This window comes from Gorilla gorilla, chromosome 1 (assembly GCF_029281585.2).
Source record: "Gorilla gorilla gorilla isolate KB3781 chromosome 1, NHGRI_mGorGor1-v2.1_pri, whole genome shotgun sequence".
Classification (NCBI taxonomy): Eukaryota; Metazoa; Chordata; class Mammalia; order Primates; family Hominidae; genus Gorilla; species Gorilla gorilla.
Window position 1 is genome coordinate 208,449,988 of NC_073224.2, and position 15,518 is coordinate 208,465,505.

At 40.8% G+C, this 15,518-nt stretch overlaps 1 non-coding gene and 1 pseudogene across 1 annotated transcript; both read left to right on the top strand.

Annotated features, from left to right (window-relative positions):
- The first annotated feature begins 1,454 nt into the window (after positions 1-1,454).
- Positions 1,455-1,561, top strand: LOC115932126 (U6 spliceosomal RNA). The gene has a single exon (XR_004068455.1). It is a non-coding gene; the product is annotated as a U6 spliceosomal RNA (small nuclear RNA).
- An 8,945-nt stretch (positions 1,562-10,506) lies between these two features.
- LOC101141435 (elongation factor 1-alpha 1-like) lies at positions 10,507-11,800 on the top strand (annotated as a pseudogene).
- The last annotated feature ends 3,718 nt before the right edge of the window (positions 11,801-15,518 follow it).

The window sequence follows — 15,518 nt, forward strand, 5'->3', positions numbered from 1 at the left end:
TTCCCTTGGCTTAGTGATTTGGGGATCCCGAGGCTTTATTTTCCTTTCAAAGGGCCCAAGTCTTCTTCTGCCTGGGGCAGCAGAGATAGGAGTCTTTCCCCAGAAACGAACCTGTTCTGAGACCTTGGACCAGCTGTTCTTCCTTTCTCCCGGCCTGCCTCTCGCTCACTTGCCCTATATGGCCCTTTCTCCTTGGTATAGCAGAGGGCTTAATCCCAAGGGCTCGACATCAGCCTTGTTTACCACTTACCAAGCCTGGTGTGCCACTCGCAATGAATTTGCAACAGGCAAGGTAGTTGACTGCTCTGAACCTCAGTTTTTTCATCTGGAAAATGGGGCCTTAAGGCCAGTTATGAAGATTAAGATATAAAAAGAAAATATATACAAACTGCCTCACTCTCACCACTGCTGTTTGTGTCTGTGTTTCTATCCATAGGAACTTTCCCTGCCAGATTGTATTGGTCCCTCTGCTTAAAACAGGGACTAAATCTGCATTGCTGGGTCCCCAGTGCCTAGGATAAGACTTGGGCCGGGGCATGGTGACTCATGCCTGTAATCTCAACACTTCGGGAGGCCAAGGTGGGTGGATAGATTGAGCCCAGTAGTTGGAGACCAGCCTGGGCAACATGGCAAAACCCTGTCTCTACAAAAAAATACAAAAATTAGCTGGCTGTGGTGGCACACGCCTGTGGTCCCAGCTGCTTGGGAGACTGAGCAGGTGGATGGCTTGAGCCCAGGAGGTTGGGGCTGCAGTGAGCTGTGATCATGCCACTTCACTCCAGCACTCCAGCCTGGGCAATAGATACCATGTCTCAAAAAAAAAAAGGCTTGGCACAGAATTCAGTAAATATTTGTAGGATAAATTAATAAATGGATGTCACAGCTAACATATGAGATCTGGGATTTAGATCAACTCCTATCTGACTTCACACCCTGTAGGTATCCTGAATAGAAACATCAATGGGGCAGAATTGAGGGCCCAGAAGCAGAGCTGATAGCAAAAACTGGAACATATCACCAATTACCAAAGAAGGTGAAGGGGACAGAGAAGTGGTGCTGGGACAATAGGTAAACGGTTTGGAAAGTAAAGTCTGTTTGGAACCTCACTTCTCAATAGAATAAAAGTGAAATGGTTTAAAAAGTTAAATAAATATATATATATATGATCATATGATTCATTTATATAAAATATCCAGAATATACAAATCCACAGAGACAGAGAGTAGATTTGTGGTTGCCTATGACTGGGGAAAGGGGAGAGAGGAATGGGGAGGGCCTGCTAATGGGGACAGGGTTTCCTTTTGCGGTGGTGAAAATATTCTGCAATTAGATAGAGATGATGGCTGCTCAACTTGGCAAACATGCTAAAAACCACTGAATTGTATGCTTTGAAAGATCAAATTTTATGGTATATGAATCATATCTCAACAAAGTTGTTTAAAAAAACAGATTGTGTGCTTGCTTCGGCAGCACATATACTAAAATTGGAACGATACAGAGAAGATTATCATGGCCCCTGCACAGGGATGACACGCAAATTCGTGAAGTGTTCCATATTTTTAATGATCAAGTGGGCTTCATCCCTTGGATGCAAGGCTGGTTCAACATATGCAAATCAATAAAAGTAATCCAGCATATAAACAGAACCAAAGACAAAAACCACATGATTATCTCAATAGATGCAGAAAAGGCCTTTGACAAAATTCAACAGCCTTTCATGCTAAAAACTCTCAATAAATTAGGTATTGATGGGACATATCTCAAAATAATAAGAGCTATTTATGACAAACCCACAGCCAATATCATACTGAATGGGCAAAAACTGGAAGCATTCCCTTTGAAAACTGGCACAAGACAGGGATGCCCTCTCTCACCACTCCTATTCAACATAGTGTTGGAAGTTCTGGCCAGGGCAATCGGGCAGGAGGAAGAAATAAAGGGTATTCAATTAGGAAAAGAGGAAGTCAAATTGTCCCTGTTTGCACATGACATGATTGTATATTTAGAAAACACCATCGTCTCAGCCCAAAATCTCCTTAAGCTGATAAGCAACTTCAGCAAAGTCTCAGGATACAAAATCAATGTGCAAAAATCACAAGCATTCTTATACACCAATAACAGACAAACAGAGAGCCAAATCATGAGTGAACTCCCATTTACAATTGCTTCAAAGAGAATAAAATACCTAGGAATCCAGATTACAAGGGATGTGAAGGACCTCTTCAAGGAGAACTACCAACAACTGCTCAATGAAATAAAAGAGGATACAAACAAATGGAAGAACATTCCATGTTCATGGATAGGAAAAATCAATATCATGAAAATGGCCATACTGCCCAAGGTAATTTATAGATTCAATGCCATCCCCATCAAGCTACCAATGACTTTCTTCACAGAATTGGAAAAAACTACTTTAAAGTTCATATGGAACCAAAAAAGAGCCCGCATTGCCAAGACAATCCTAAGCCAAAAGAACAAAGCTGGAGGCATCACGCTACCTGACTTCAAACTATACTACAAGGCTACAGTAACCAAAATAGCATGGTACTGGTACCAAAACAGAGATATAGACCAATGAAACAGAACAGAGTCCTCAGAAATAATACCACACATCTACAACCATCTGATCTTTGACAAACCTGACAAAAACAAGAAATCAGGAAAGGATTCCCTATTTAACAAATGGTGCTGGGAAAACTGGCTAGCCATATGTAGAAAGCTGAAACTGGATCCCTTCCTTACACCTTATACAAAAATTAATTCAAGATGGATTAAAGACTTAAACATTAGACCTAAAACCATAAAAGCCCTAGAAGAAAACCTAGGCAATATCATTCAGAACATAGGCATGGGCAAGGACTTCATGTCTAAAACACCAAAAGCAATGGCAACAAAAGCCAAAATTGACAAATGGGATCTAATTAAACTAAAGAGCTTCTACACAGCAAAAGAAACTACCATCAGAATGAACAGGCAACCTACAGAATGGGAGAAAATTTTTGCAATCTACTCATCTGACAAAGGGCTAATATCCAGAATCTATAAAGAACTCGAACAAATTTACAAGAAAAAAACAAACAACCCCATCAACAAGTGGGCAAAGGATATGAACAGATACTTCTCAAAAGAAGACATTTATGCAGCCAACAGACACATGAAAAAATGCTCATCATCACTGGCCATCAGAGAAATGCAAATCAAAACCACAATGAGATACCATCTCACACCAGTTAGAATGGTGATCATTAAAAAGTCAGGAAACAACAGGTGCTGGAGAGGATGTGGAGTAATAGGAACACTTTTACACTGTTGGGGGGACTGTAAACTAGTTCAACCATTGTAGAAGACAGTGTGGCGATTCCTCAAGGATCTAGAACTAGAAATATGGTTTGACCCAGCCATCCCATTACTGGGTATATACCCAAAGTATTATAAACCATGCTGCTATAAGGACACACGCACACGTATGTTTATTGTGGTACTATTCACAATAGCAAAGACTTGGAACCAACCTAAATGTCCATCAATGATAGACTGGATTAAGAAAATGTGGCACATATACACCATGGAATACTACGCAGCCATAAAAAAGGATGAGTTCATGTCCTTTGTAGGGACATGGATGAAGCTGGAAACCATCATTCTCAGCAAACTATTGCAAAGACAAAAAAACCAAGCACCGTATGTTCTCACTCATAGGTGGGAATTGAACAATGAGAGCACTTGGACACAAGGTGGGGAACATTACACACCGGAGCCTGTTGTGTGGTGGGGGAGGGGGGAGGGATAGCATTAGGAGATATACCTAATGTAAATGACGAGTTAATGGGTGCAGCACACCAACATGGCACATGTATGCATATGTAACAAACCTGCATGTTATGCAAATGTACCCTAGAACTTAAAGTATAATAATAAAAAAAAATTAAATTAAAAAAAACCAAACCCAAACAAAACAAAAAACAGATTGCACAATCTCTGCATCCATCCAGGGGGGTCCAGGATCACCAGTTATTCTCTTATTAAAAAGTTAAATATATATATATAATATAATACATGTATTATATATAAAATATATTATATATATAATATATAATACATGTATTATATATAATATATATAAAATATATATATAATACATGTATTATATATTATATATGTATTATATATAATATATAATATATACATGTATTATATTATACATATAATATATACATGTATTATATATTATATAATATATATGTATTATATAATATATAATACATATGTATTATATAATATATATAATATATATGTATTATATAATATATAATATATATGTATTATATATAAAATATATATATTTATATATAAAATATATATAATATATAATATATAATACATGTATTATATATTAAATATAATACATAATTATATACATAATATATATAATATATTGTACATGTATTATATATAATATATAATATATTGTACATGTATTATATATAATATATAATATATTATACATGTATTATATATAATATATAATATATTATACATGTATTATATATAATATATAATATATTATACATGTATAATATATAATATATATAAAATATATATTTATATATATATTTTTTTTTTTGAGATAGTGTCTCACTCAGTCTCCCAGGCTGGAGTGCAATGGCATGATCTCGGCTCACTGCAATCTCTGCCTCCTGGGTTCAAGCGATTCTCCTGTCTCAGCCTCCTGAGTACCTGGGATTACAGGGACCCGCCACCACATCCAGCAAATTTTTTGTATTTTAGTAGAGACAGGGTTTCACCGTGTTGCCCAGGCTGATCTCGAACTCCTAAGCTCAGGCAATCCACCTGCCTTGGTCTCCCAAAGTGCTAGGATTCCAGGCCTCCCAAAGTGCCAGGATTTAAAAAAGCAGCCAGGTGCAGTGGCACATGCCTGTAATCCCAGCACCTTGGGAGGCCGAGGAGGGCAGATCACTTGAGGCCAGGAGTTTGAGACCAACCTGGCCAACATGGCAAAATCCTGTCTCTACTAAAAATACAAAAAAATTAGCCAGGCGTGGTGGCGCACACCTGTAGTCCCAGCTACTTGAGGAGCTAAGGCAGGAGAATCGCTTGAACCCAGGGAACAGAGGTTGCAGTGAGCAGAGATCACGCCACTGCACTCCAGCCTGGGTGACAGAGCAAGACTCCATCTCAAAAAAAATAATAATAATAATAAGAGAGAGAATTGACTAAAGTATCTTTAAAAGAATTACTTTCTAAGCTTGGATGTGACACAAGAGATCACACTTGTGAAAGATCATCAGGTTTGGTGGCACCTGATTTATAACTTGTGTATATTCATAAATATAAAACTCAGCTCTTCCTGGGAGTTAGGACACCTGGGGATTAACTAAAAGGATATTGTGGCCTGAATAAGTCACTCAGGTTTCAGTTCCCTTGACTATAAAACCTTAATAAGTAATTTAATGCAGTGATTGTGTTCTTCTTCTGGATCCCAGCTTCTAATAAAATTACGTCACCTTTCCTGATCCTCCATTTCCTCATCTGAAAAATGGAATTAATATGTTAGTATTTGATGCCAGCATTGTTTTGAGGATTAAATGAGATAATCTAAGTAAAGATCTTAGTTTAAACCGTGTTAATTGAAATCCCTGGGGTTAGAGGACTATTCCTGGCCTCATCTGCCTGATACACATGTTAGCAGAAAGTTCTTAGCAAATGGCTCTGACAGGTCTGTCTTTCTCAGAGGGCTGTGACTGGCTTGTGCAGAGCTCTGATGGGTAAATAGTTTTCAGCTCAATCTGCCTGATTATATCCTCATTTCTTCTGGAACATCACTACAAAGCAACAAGTTTGATCCTATGAACTAAGCATGGAGTTGGAATTCAAGGGTGACTAGCCAACAATGGGGGTTAGACCCTTTAGGCCCTGGGATGGCCATGTGAATAAAGTAAAAAATACTTCAGTTTTTCTTTAACTATGCTATTAAAGGTCTTCTTTATGTGCAATATCTGAAGCTTCACCTTAAGGGAGATATTTCACATAAATAAGATGCCAATATTATTTTGCCTTAAATGTATAAAAACTATCATCTGTTTTGTAGCAAGGATCAGAAGAAAAATAAACCAGGTCCAATGTTTCTATGACTCCCATGTTGGATTAATGAATATGGAATCTTTATAAATTATGTGCATTGCATAATTTCACTATTTCTTATCATCCTCATAACAACCCCATGAAGCACTAATCATCATCTCCATTTTACAGATGAAAAATCAGAGGCTTACAGATGTTTAAAATGAAGAATTTCCATGGTTGTCAGTAAGTGGCAGAGCCAGGATTCAAACATGGGTCTGTCTGATTCCAGACCCCAGGCTTCTTCCACCAGTGCTTAACTCATTGAATAGTATTCACAACTGTTGGGAACAGGCCCCCCAAAATCTGGCCATAAACTGGCCCCAAAACTGGCCATGAACAAAATCTCTGCAGCACTGTGACTTGTTCATGACGGCCATTATGCCCACGCTGGAAGGTTGTGGGTTTACCAGAATGAGGGCAAGGAACACCTGGCCCACCCAGGGTGGAAAACCGCTTAAAGGCATTCTTAAACCACAAACAATTGCATGAGCGATCTGTGCCTTAAGGACATGCTCCTGCTGCAGATAACTAGCCCAACCCATCCCTTTATTTCAACCCATTCCTTTGTTTCCCATAAGGGATACTTTTAGTTAATCTAATACCTATAGAAACAATGCTAATGACTGGCTTGCTGTTAATGAATACGTGGGTAAATCTCTGTTCGAGGCTCAGCTCTGAAGGCTGTGAGACACCTGATTTCCCACTTCACACCTCTATATTTCTGTGTGTGTGTCTTTAATTCCTCTAGAGCCACTGGGTTAGGGTCTCCCCGACCGAGCTGGTCTCAGCACACAACAACATTGAGAAGTGACTATTATTATGCCTGTTTAAGAGAGGCATCTGTAAGGTCAGAGAGAGGTAAGACCTCATCCAAATCAAATTACTACCGGAACTGACAAAAGTCATCTCAAAGGTGACCTTAGATCTGGGTCTGATGCAGGCCAAACCTAACAGTCAATCTCAAGAGAACAGATGGCATCTGTCCCTGCCAGTCTACCCTTCCTATCATATACCCACCACTTACTGCATCCCTCTCTGTTCCAAACCTCTGCAATCATGTGTCCTTCTTTCAGAAACCCTTTCCCTCCAGCCTAGCCAGCTGCTATTCTCTCCAGTTTTCAATTCAGATGGCACTATGTGCTCATTATGAGTGCTGCCCATCAGCCGTTTCCAAGTCTCCTCTTGATCACGGGGTAAAATTATACTTCCCCACTGAGGTCATCAGTGTAAGTTAAGTTATACTGCAGTAACAAACAATCCCCAAATCATAGGAGCTAATAACTACAAAGATTTCTTTCTCACTCATGCAGTGTTCCCATGTGGGTCAGTTTTGCTCTGTTCCATCATCTCCAGGACTCAGGCTAAGGGAGCAGTCAGTCCCTCATGGCACATTTCTACTTGAAGACAAGTAGCCAAAGCAAGTCATGTGGCTAGGCCAGATGTTAATGAGGAAAGAATTATAATCCTTCCACAGGTGGGGACAGCAAACATTCTGGCAATAATAAGGTCTATTATATTCCTCCCCCTTGAAATGGGATATGGCCATGTGGCTTGCTTTGGCTAATGAAACGTGAGTAAAGTGATGTTACCGCCAGTAGGAAGCTTTAAGAGCCAGTGTTAATTCACCATGCGCTCTGTCCCTTTGCAGAAGCAGTCAGCAGCCAGTGGTTACTCTATCAGCCCAGTTCCTAGGGTGGGGAGAGCATAGAGCAGGGCCCCCAGCTCTCTCCCTTCATAGGGATATAGTTTGAGGCAATGACAACCTTATTAGTTTAAGTACTGAAATGTGAGGGTTGTTTGTTACTGCAGCATCAGTTAACCCATTCAGCTCAATACATGCCTCCTTCGGAAAAGTTCACTTTACTTACAGGGAACAGTGGGAGGTGATCAGAACTAGACCCAGTAGCCAGGTGTGGTAGCACACACCTGTAATCCCAGCTACTCTGGAGGATGAGGCAGGAGAATCGCTTGAACCCGGGAGGTGGAGATTGCAGTGAGCCAAGATCACACCACTACACTCCAGCCTGGGAAACAGAGCGAGACTCCATCTCAAAATAAATAAATAAAATAACTGGACCCAGGCATTGGTCAGTCAGGAAGCTTCCTGGAGCACTGAGTTTTAAGGAGAATTAAAATATCATAGGATGGGGAAAATCTTCAGGATATTATTATGGGCAAAAATTTCTTGAGCAATACCCCACAAGCACAGGCAACCAAAGCAAAAATGGGCAAATGGGATAACAAGTTAAAAATCTTCTGCACAGCAAAGGATACAATCAGCAAAGTGAAGAGACAACCCACAGAATGGGAAAAAATATTTGCAAACTATCCATCTGACAAGAGATTCATAACCAGAATATATAAGGATCTCAAACAACTCTATAGGAAAAAAAATCAAATAATCCAGTCAAAAAGAGCAAAAGATCTGAATAGACATTTCTCAGAAGATGACATACAAATGGCAAACAGACATGTGAAAAGGTGCTCAACGTCTTTAGTCATCAGAGAAATGCAAATCAAAACTACAATGAGATATCCTCTCACCCCAGTTAAAATGGCTTATATCCAAAAGACAGGCAATAACAAATGCTGACAAGGATGTAGAGAAAAGAGAACCCTGGTACACTGTTTGTGGGAATGTAAGTTAGTGCAACTACTATGAAGAACAGTTTGGAGGTTCCTCAAAAAACTAAAAATCGAGCTATCACATGATCCAGCAATCCCACTGCAGGATATATACCCAAAAGAAAGGAAATCAGTATATGGTAGAGATATCTGCACTCCCATGTTTATTGCAGCATTGTTCACAACAGCCAAGATTTGGAAACAACCCAAGTGTCCATCAACAGATGAAAGGAAAAAGAAAATGTGGTACATATGCCCAATGGAGTACTATTCAGCCGTAAAAAAGAATGAGATCCTGTCATTTGCAACAGCATAGATGGAACTGAAGATCATTATGTTAAGTGAAATAAGCTAGGCACAGAAAGACAAACTCCTCATGTTCTCACTTATTTGTGAGATCTAAACAAAAATCAAAAACAACTGAACTCACAGACATAGAGCGTAAAAGGATGGTTACCAGAGGCTGACAAGGGTAATGGAGGGCTGGTGGGGGAGGTGGGTATGGTTGATGGGTGTAAAAAAATAGTTAGACAAACAACCCCATCAAAAAGTGGGCAAAGGATATGAACAGACACTTCTCAAAAGAAGATATCTATCGGCCAAGAAACATGAAAAAAAGCTCAGCATCACTGATCGTTAGAGAAATGCAAATCCAAACCACAATGAGATACCATCTCACACCACTCAGAATGGCAATTATTAAAAAGTCAAGAAACAACAGATGCTAGTGAGGCTGTGGAGAAATAGGAATACTTGTACACTGTTGGTGGGAATGTAAGTTAGTTCAACCATTGCGGGAGATGAATGAGGAGCAAAGTCACGTCTTACATGGCAGCAGGCAAGACAGCATGTGCAGGGGAACTCCCCTTTATGAAACCATCAGATCTCACGAGACTTATTTACTATCATGAGAACAGCATAGGAAAGACCTACCCCCATGATTCAATTACCTCCCACTGGATCCCTTCCATGACACATGGGAATTATGGGATCTACAATTCAAGATGACATTTGGGTGGGGACACAGCCAAACCATATCACAAAGGAAACATTGAAAAGTCACTTGGAGGCAGAGTGGGTCCCTTGAGGGCCTACTTGAGTGATGGCAATGCAGGCTTTCACTCTACTAAATGGGATGTGCAAGGGTGGGGAGGAGCTGGACTGTTCTGAACAGGTGAGGAAGGGCTTCCAGGAACCCCAGAGAAGGCAGAGAACAAGAGCACCTAGTGTCACAAATAGTCTCCATGCACTAGATATGTAGAGAACAATGATAAAAGGAAAAAATAAAGACAAAGATCTGCTTCTGAAGTTTTCTCTAAAAGTTTCCTTCAGTTCTAGCCCCATGGAGGGGCTGAACATACCCATCTAGCTTTCTTTATCTCAATCCCACTATTTGAACTCCTTGAACCTCATGTTTATAAATTTCCTTTTAATAATGCCATTATTTATTCTTTTGTTATAAGTCATTTCAGGGGTGAACTCTAGTCTTCTAGAGGCTTCAGAAACACATAATATGCATCACCTCAGTGTTATAAAGCCCTACCCGCCTCAAACCACTCAAGAATGTCAGAGAAGAGCTTTCTTGGAATGGGTGTGCTGCCAGAACACAGGTATCATGAAAACCACTCCAAAAAGCCAAAATGGGAAAGGAAAAATATTCTTGTCAACATTGTCATCATTGGACATATAGATTCAGGCAAGTCCACCACTACTGGCCATCTGATCTCCAAATGTGGTGGAGTTGATAAAAGAATGGTAGAAAAGCTTGTGTCTTCTTTTGGTCACAGAGGAGGCTGCTGAGATGGGAAAAGGCTCCTTAAAGTAAGCCTGGGTCTTGGACACACTGAAAGCTCAGCAAGAGTGTGATGTCACCATTGACGTCACCATCTCCCCATGGAAAGTTGAGACCAGCGAGTACTACATGACTAACATTGATGCCCCAAGACACAGAGACTTTATCGAAAATGTCATTACAGGCGCATCTTAGGCTGACTGTGCTGTCCTGATTGTTGCTGCTGGTGTTGGTGAATTTGAAGCTGGTGTCTCCAAGAATGAACAGACTCATGAGTATGCCCTTCTAACTTACACCCTGGGTGTGAAACAACTAATTGTTGGTGTTAAAATGGATTCCACCGAGCCACCCTACAGCCAGAAAAGACACAAGGAAGTCATTAAGAAAATCAGCACTCACATTAAGAAAATTGACTACAACCCCTATCCCCTGAATAGTAGCATTTGTGCCAATTTCTGTTTGGAACTGTGACAGCATGCTGGTGCCAAGGGTTCACATGCCTAGGTTAAAGGGATGGAAAGTCACCCGTAATGATGGCAATGACAGTGGAACCATGCTGCCTGAAGCTCTGAATTACATCCTGCCACCAGCTCGTCCAACTGACAAGTCCTTGCGTCTGCCTCTCCAGGATGTCTACAACATTGGTGATATTGGTACTGTCTCTATGGGCTGGGCGGAGACTGGTGTTCTCAAGCCCGGCACAGTAGTCACCTTTTCTCCAGTCAACGTTACAACTGAAGGAAAGTCTGTTGAAATGCATCATGAAGCTTTGAGTGAAGAAGCTCTTCCTGGGGACAATGTGGGCTTCGATGTCAAGAATATGTCTGTCAAAGATGTTCATTATGGCAATGTTGCTGGTGACAGCATAAATGACCCACCTGTGGAAGCAGTTGACTTCACTGCTCAGGTGATTATCCTGAACCACCCAGGCCATATCAGTACTGATTGTGGCCCTGTGCTGAATTGTCAGACAGCTCACATTTCTTGTAAGTTTGCTGGGCTGAAGAAAAAGACTGATTGCTGTTCTAGTAAGAAGCTGGAAGATTTAAATTCTTAAAATCAGGTGATGCTTCCACTATGGATATGGTTTCTAGCAACCCCATGTGTGTTGAGAGCTTTTCTGACGAGCTCCTCTGAGTCTGTTTGCCGTTTGTTGGTTTCATCAAAGCAGTGGACAAGAAGGGTGCTGGAGCTGGCAAGGTCACCAAGCCTGCCCAGAAAGCTCGGAAGGCTAAATGAACATTATCCCTAGTACCTGCCACCCCAGTCTTAATCAGTCATGGAAGAACTGTCTAGAACAGTTTGTTTCAATTGGCCATTTAAGTTTAATAGTAAAAGACTGGTTAATGATAATAATGCATCATAAATGATTCAGAAGGAAAGGAGAATATTTTATGAATCATATTTGTTTTGTTTTTGTGTGGCGATTTTCAGTAACCAGATTTTTTGGTTTTGGTTTTGGTTTTGGTTTTGTTTTGTTTTGTTTTTTGAGACACAGTTTCACTCTGTTGCCCAGGTTGGAGTACAGTGGCACCATCTCAGCTCACTGCAACCTCCGCCTCCTGAGTTCAAGCAATTCTCCCACCTCAGCCTTCTGAGTACCTGGAATTACAGGCATGCCACTGCACCTGGCAAGTCATTAGTTTTCAAAATCAGTAATTTTTAATGGAAACAACTTGACCAAAAATCTGTCACAGAATTTTGAGACCCATCAAGACAAAGTTTAATGAGAAACCTGTGTCTTCTTTTGGTCAACAATGAAACTTTTATAGAAGTGCTTAGGCAAAAGACTTCATAATCTATTTCTGGTGTTGAGCAGCTGTGAAACCTTATGAGAATATAATTCCGAGTTACCATTTTTTTTCTGGGTTAATTTGAGGGTGTCTTCCCCCACCTATTTTTTTTGAAATGGAATCTTGCTGTCATCCAGGCTGGAGTGCAGTGGCGTGATCTCGGCTCACTGCAACCTCTGCCCCCCAGGTTCAATCTATTCTCCTTCCTCAGGCTCCCGAGTAGCTGGGATTATAGGCGCACACCAACATGCCTGGCTAATTTTTGTATTTTTAGTAGAGACAGGGTTTCACCATGTTGGCCAAGCTGGTCTCAAACTCCTGACCTCAGGTAATCCGCCCACCTCGACTTCCCAAAGTGCTGGAATTACAGGCATGAGCCACCATGCCCAGCCTCCACCTGTTTCTAAGCAGGAGGAATCTTGCTTCAGGTACCTAGTGAAAAGCTATGGGAGGGCTCTGTTGAACTGTGTATTAGTTCATTCTTACATTGCTATAAAGATAGTACTCTGAGACTGGGTAATTTATAAACAAAGAAGGTTTAATTGACTCACAGTTCTGCATGGCTGAGAAGGCCTCAGGAAACTTAGAATTATGGTAGAAGGGGAAGCAGGCACCTTCTTTACAAGACGGCAGGAGAGAGTCTGAGCAGAGAGGGAAGAGCCCCTTATGAAACCATCAGATCTCATGCAAACTCACTCACTATAATGAGAACAGCATGGGGGAAACTTTCTCCATGATCCAATCACCTCCCTCCCTCAACACATGGGGATTACAATTCAAGATGAGATTTGGGTGGGAACACAGAGCCAAGCCATATCAGATTGCAACACTGTTGGTTAGCTTAGAAATGCAGCATGCTTTTGTTTACCTGTGATTTACTTTAGAAGGCCAAATCCTATGATACTAAAGGCCATGCATTACATATGAAATTTCATGTATTTACATCAATATTGAGTAAATTTGTTGAAATCTCAAAAAAAGGAAATGACAGAAAAGATAGCCAATATTCAAAATTATTTTTAAAATATTGTTATAATTTGGTTAAATTCTAACATAACACATATATAACACATATCGCATTGATTTATGTAATATGATATCAAATTCCACGTTGAAAATTTATGTGAAACTCTTTCTATAGTTTGTCATTTTCACAATACTATTTGGATGTTATTTAAATATACAATTTTAAACTCTCCTAGAACCCTTCTCCCTTTTCTTTTTCAAGATTTCCACATTCTGTAATAACAATTGTCCTTAGTGTTTTCATTGAAGCATCTCTCATTTTATTTTAGTTTTTGGTGTTGACCTGCCAGCTCTAGCCCTTCAAGAAAAAACTTTTTCTGAAGAAGAACTGCATAACACAATTCTTACAATACAAAACGTGTGATTTTAAAACACTTGCATTTCTAATAAGATGAATTATTTGGAGTCGTTTTGCATTGTCCTACTTGGGAACCCCCGCCCAGGGCACACAGAGGTGCCACATTCAGCTTTGCCAAGGAGTAGTCATGTTTCAAGGTGAAGTTCATCGCCACCCATGAAGTATTTACTCTTGCCAAGGCTGTTCTGCTTAAATCAAATCAAGCTTACAGACATTTATCTCAGTTTATAGAAGATACGGGAGATGAAGGAACATCAGGTGGAAATAATTAGGCCCATTCAGAAAGCGGGATGTTATGCAATTTAACCCCTCCCAGCCTCGTAGAAACAAGCAGAAGGGGAAACCATTCAAGAGAATTCAGACATACAACAATTAACTACAATGTGTGGTTAGTGATTACAGCATAGTTTGAAAACATCAGCTATACAAGACATTTGGAGGGAAATTGAGGAAATTTGCATTGGAATTTACATGACAGGGAATTGCTGTTACTATTTTAGGTGTGATAATAACCATGCGGTTATGTAGGAGAGTGTCCTTTTTTTGAAGAGATGCTTGCTGAAATAATTAGAAGTTATGTGACAGGATGTCCTTACTTTGAAATGTTCTTTTTATTTATTTATTTGAGACGGAGTTCCCACCTCCCCCATCCCCACCTCCATCACCCAGGCTGGATTGCAATGGCACGATCTCAGCTCATTGCAACCTCCGCCTTCCGGGTTCAAGTGATTCTCCTGCTTCATCCTCCAGAGTAGCTGGGATTACAGGTGCCCACGACCACACCCGGCTAATTTTTAGTAGAGACAGGGTTCGCCATGTTGGCGAGGCTGGTCTCAAACTCCTGTCCTCAGGTGATCCACCCGCCTCAGCCTCCCAAAGTGCTGGAATTACAGGCATGAGCCACCACGCCCAAAAAAATTCAGACCAGGCGTGGTGGCTCACACCTGTAATCCCAGCACTTTGGCAGGCTGAGGTGGGCTGATCACGAGGTCAGGAGATAGAGACCATCCTGGCTAACATGGTGAAACCCCATCTCTGCTAAAAATACAAAAAAATTAGCCAGGCATGGTGGCAGGTGCCTGTAGTCTCAGCTACTCGGGAAGCTGAGGCAGGAGAATGGCGTGAACCCAGGAGGCAGAGCTTGCAGTGAGCCGAGATCCTGCCACTGCACTCCAGCTTGGGCGACAGAGTGAGACTCTTTCCCAAAAAAAAAAAAAAAAATCTGTTGATGGCTGGTGGTGATGGGTGCATAACAACATGAATGTACTTAATACCACCTAGTAATATACTCAAAAAGGGTTAAAATGGTAAATTTTATGTTATGTATATTTTGCCACAATAAAAAACAAAATACTCGTCCACTTGGGGCTGCTGAGCAGAGACAAGATCTTACTGAGGACAGCCTACCAGAGGACTTGCTGCCTCTGCCTGCTGGACTCTTGGGTTCTTCTTCCCCAACACCAGCCTCAGCTGTTGGTGGCAGCAGAAAGGGGTTGGGGGAGCCCCATTCCCCATGGATCAAGCCCATCATGCCATCAAGAATTTGAGTTTGGTGGCTTCCCACCCCATGGTTCAAAATCTCTTGGGATCCCAGATCCAGCAAATCTAATTGCAAATGTTTTGGGGTCAACCAAATAGGGACTGACTCTCCCTCAGTACCAGACCTTACTTTGTTTTCAATTCCAATGAACCAGAAATCATGAGTCACTTAGAGCCTTTTATTCCCTACTAATTACAATGCAAACTGCTACCCATATTTTCTTGCTTTTATCTGAGGGTG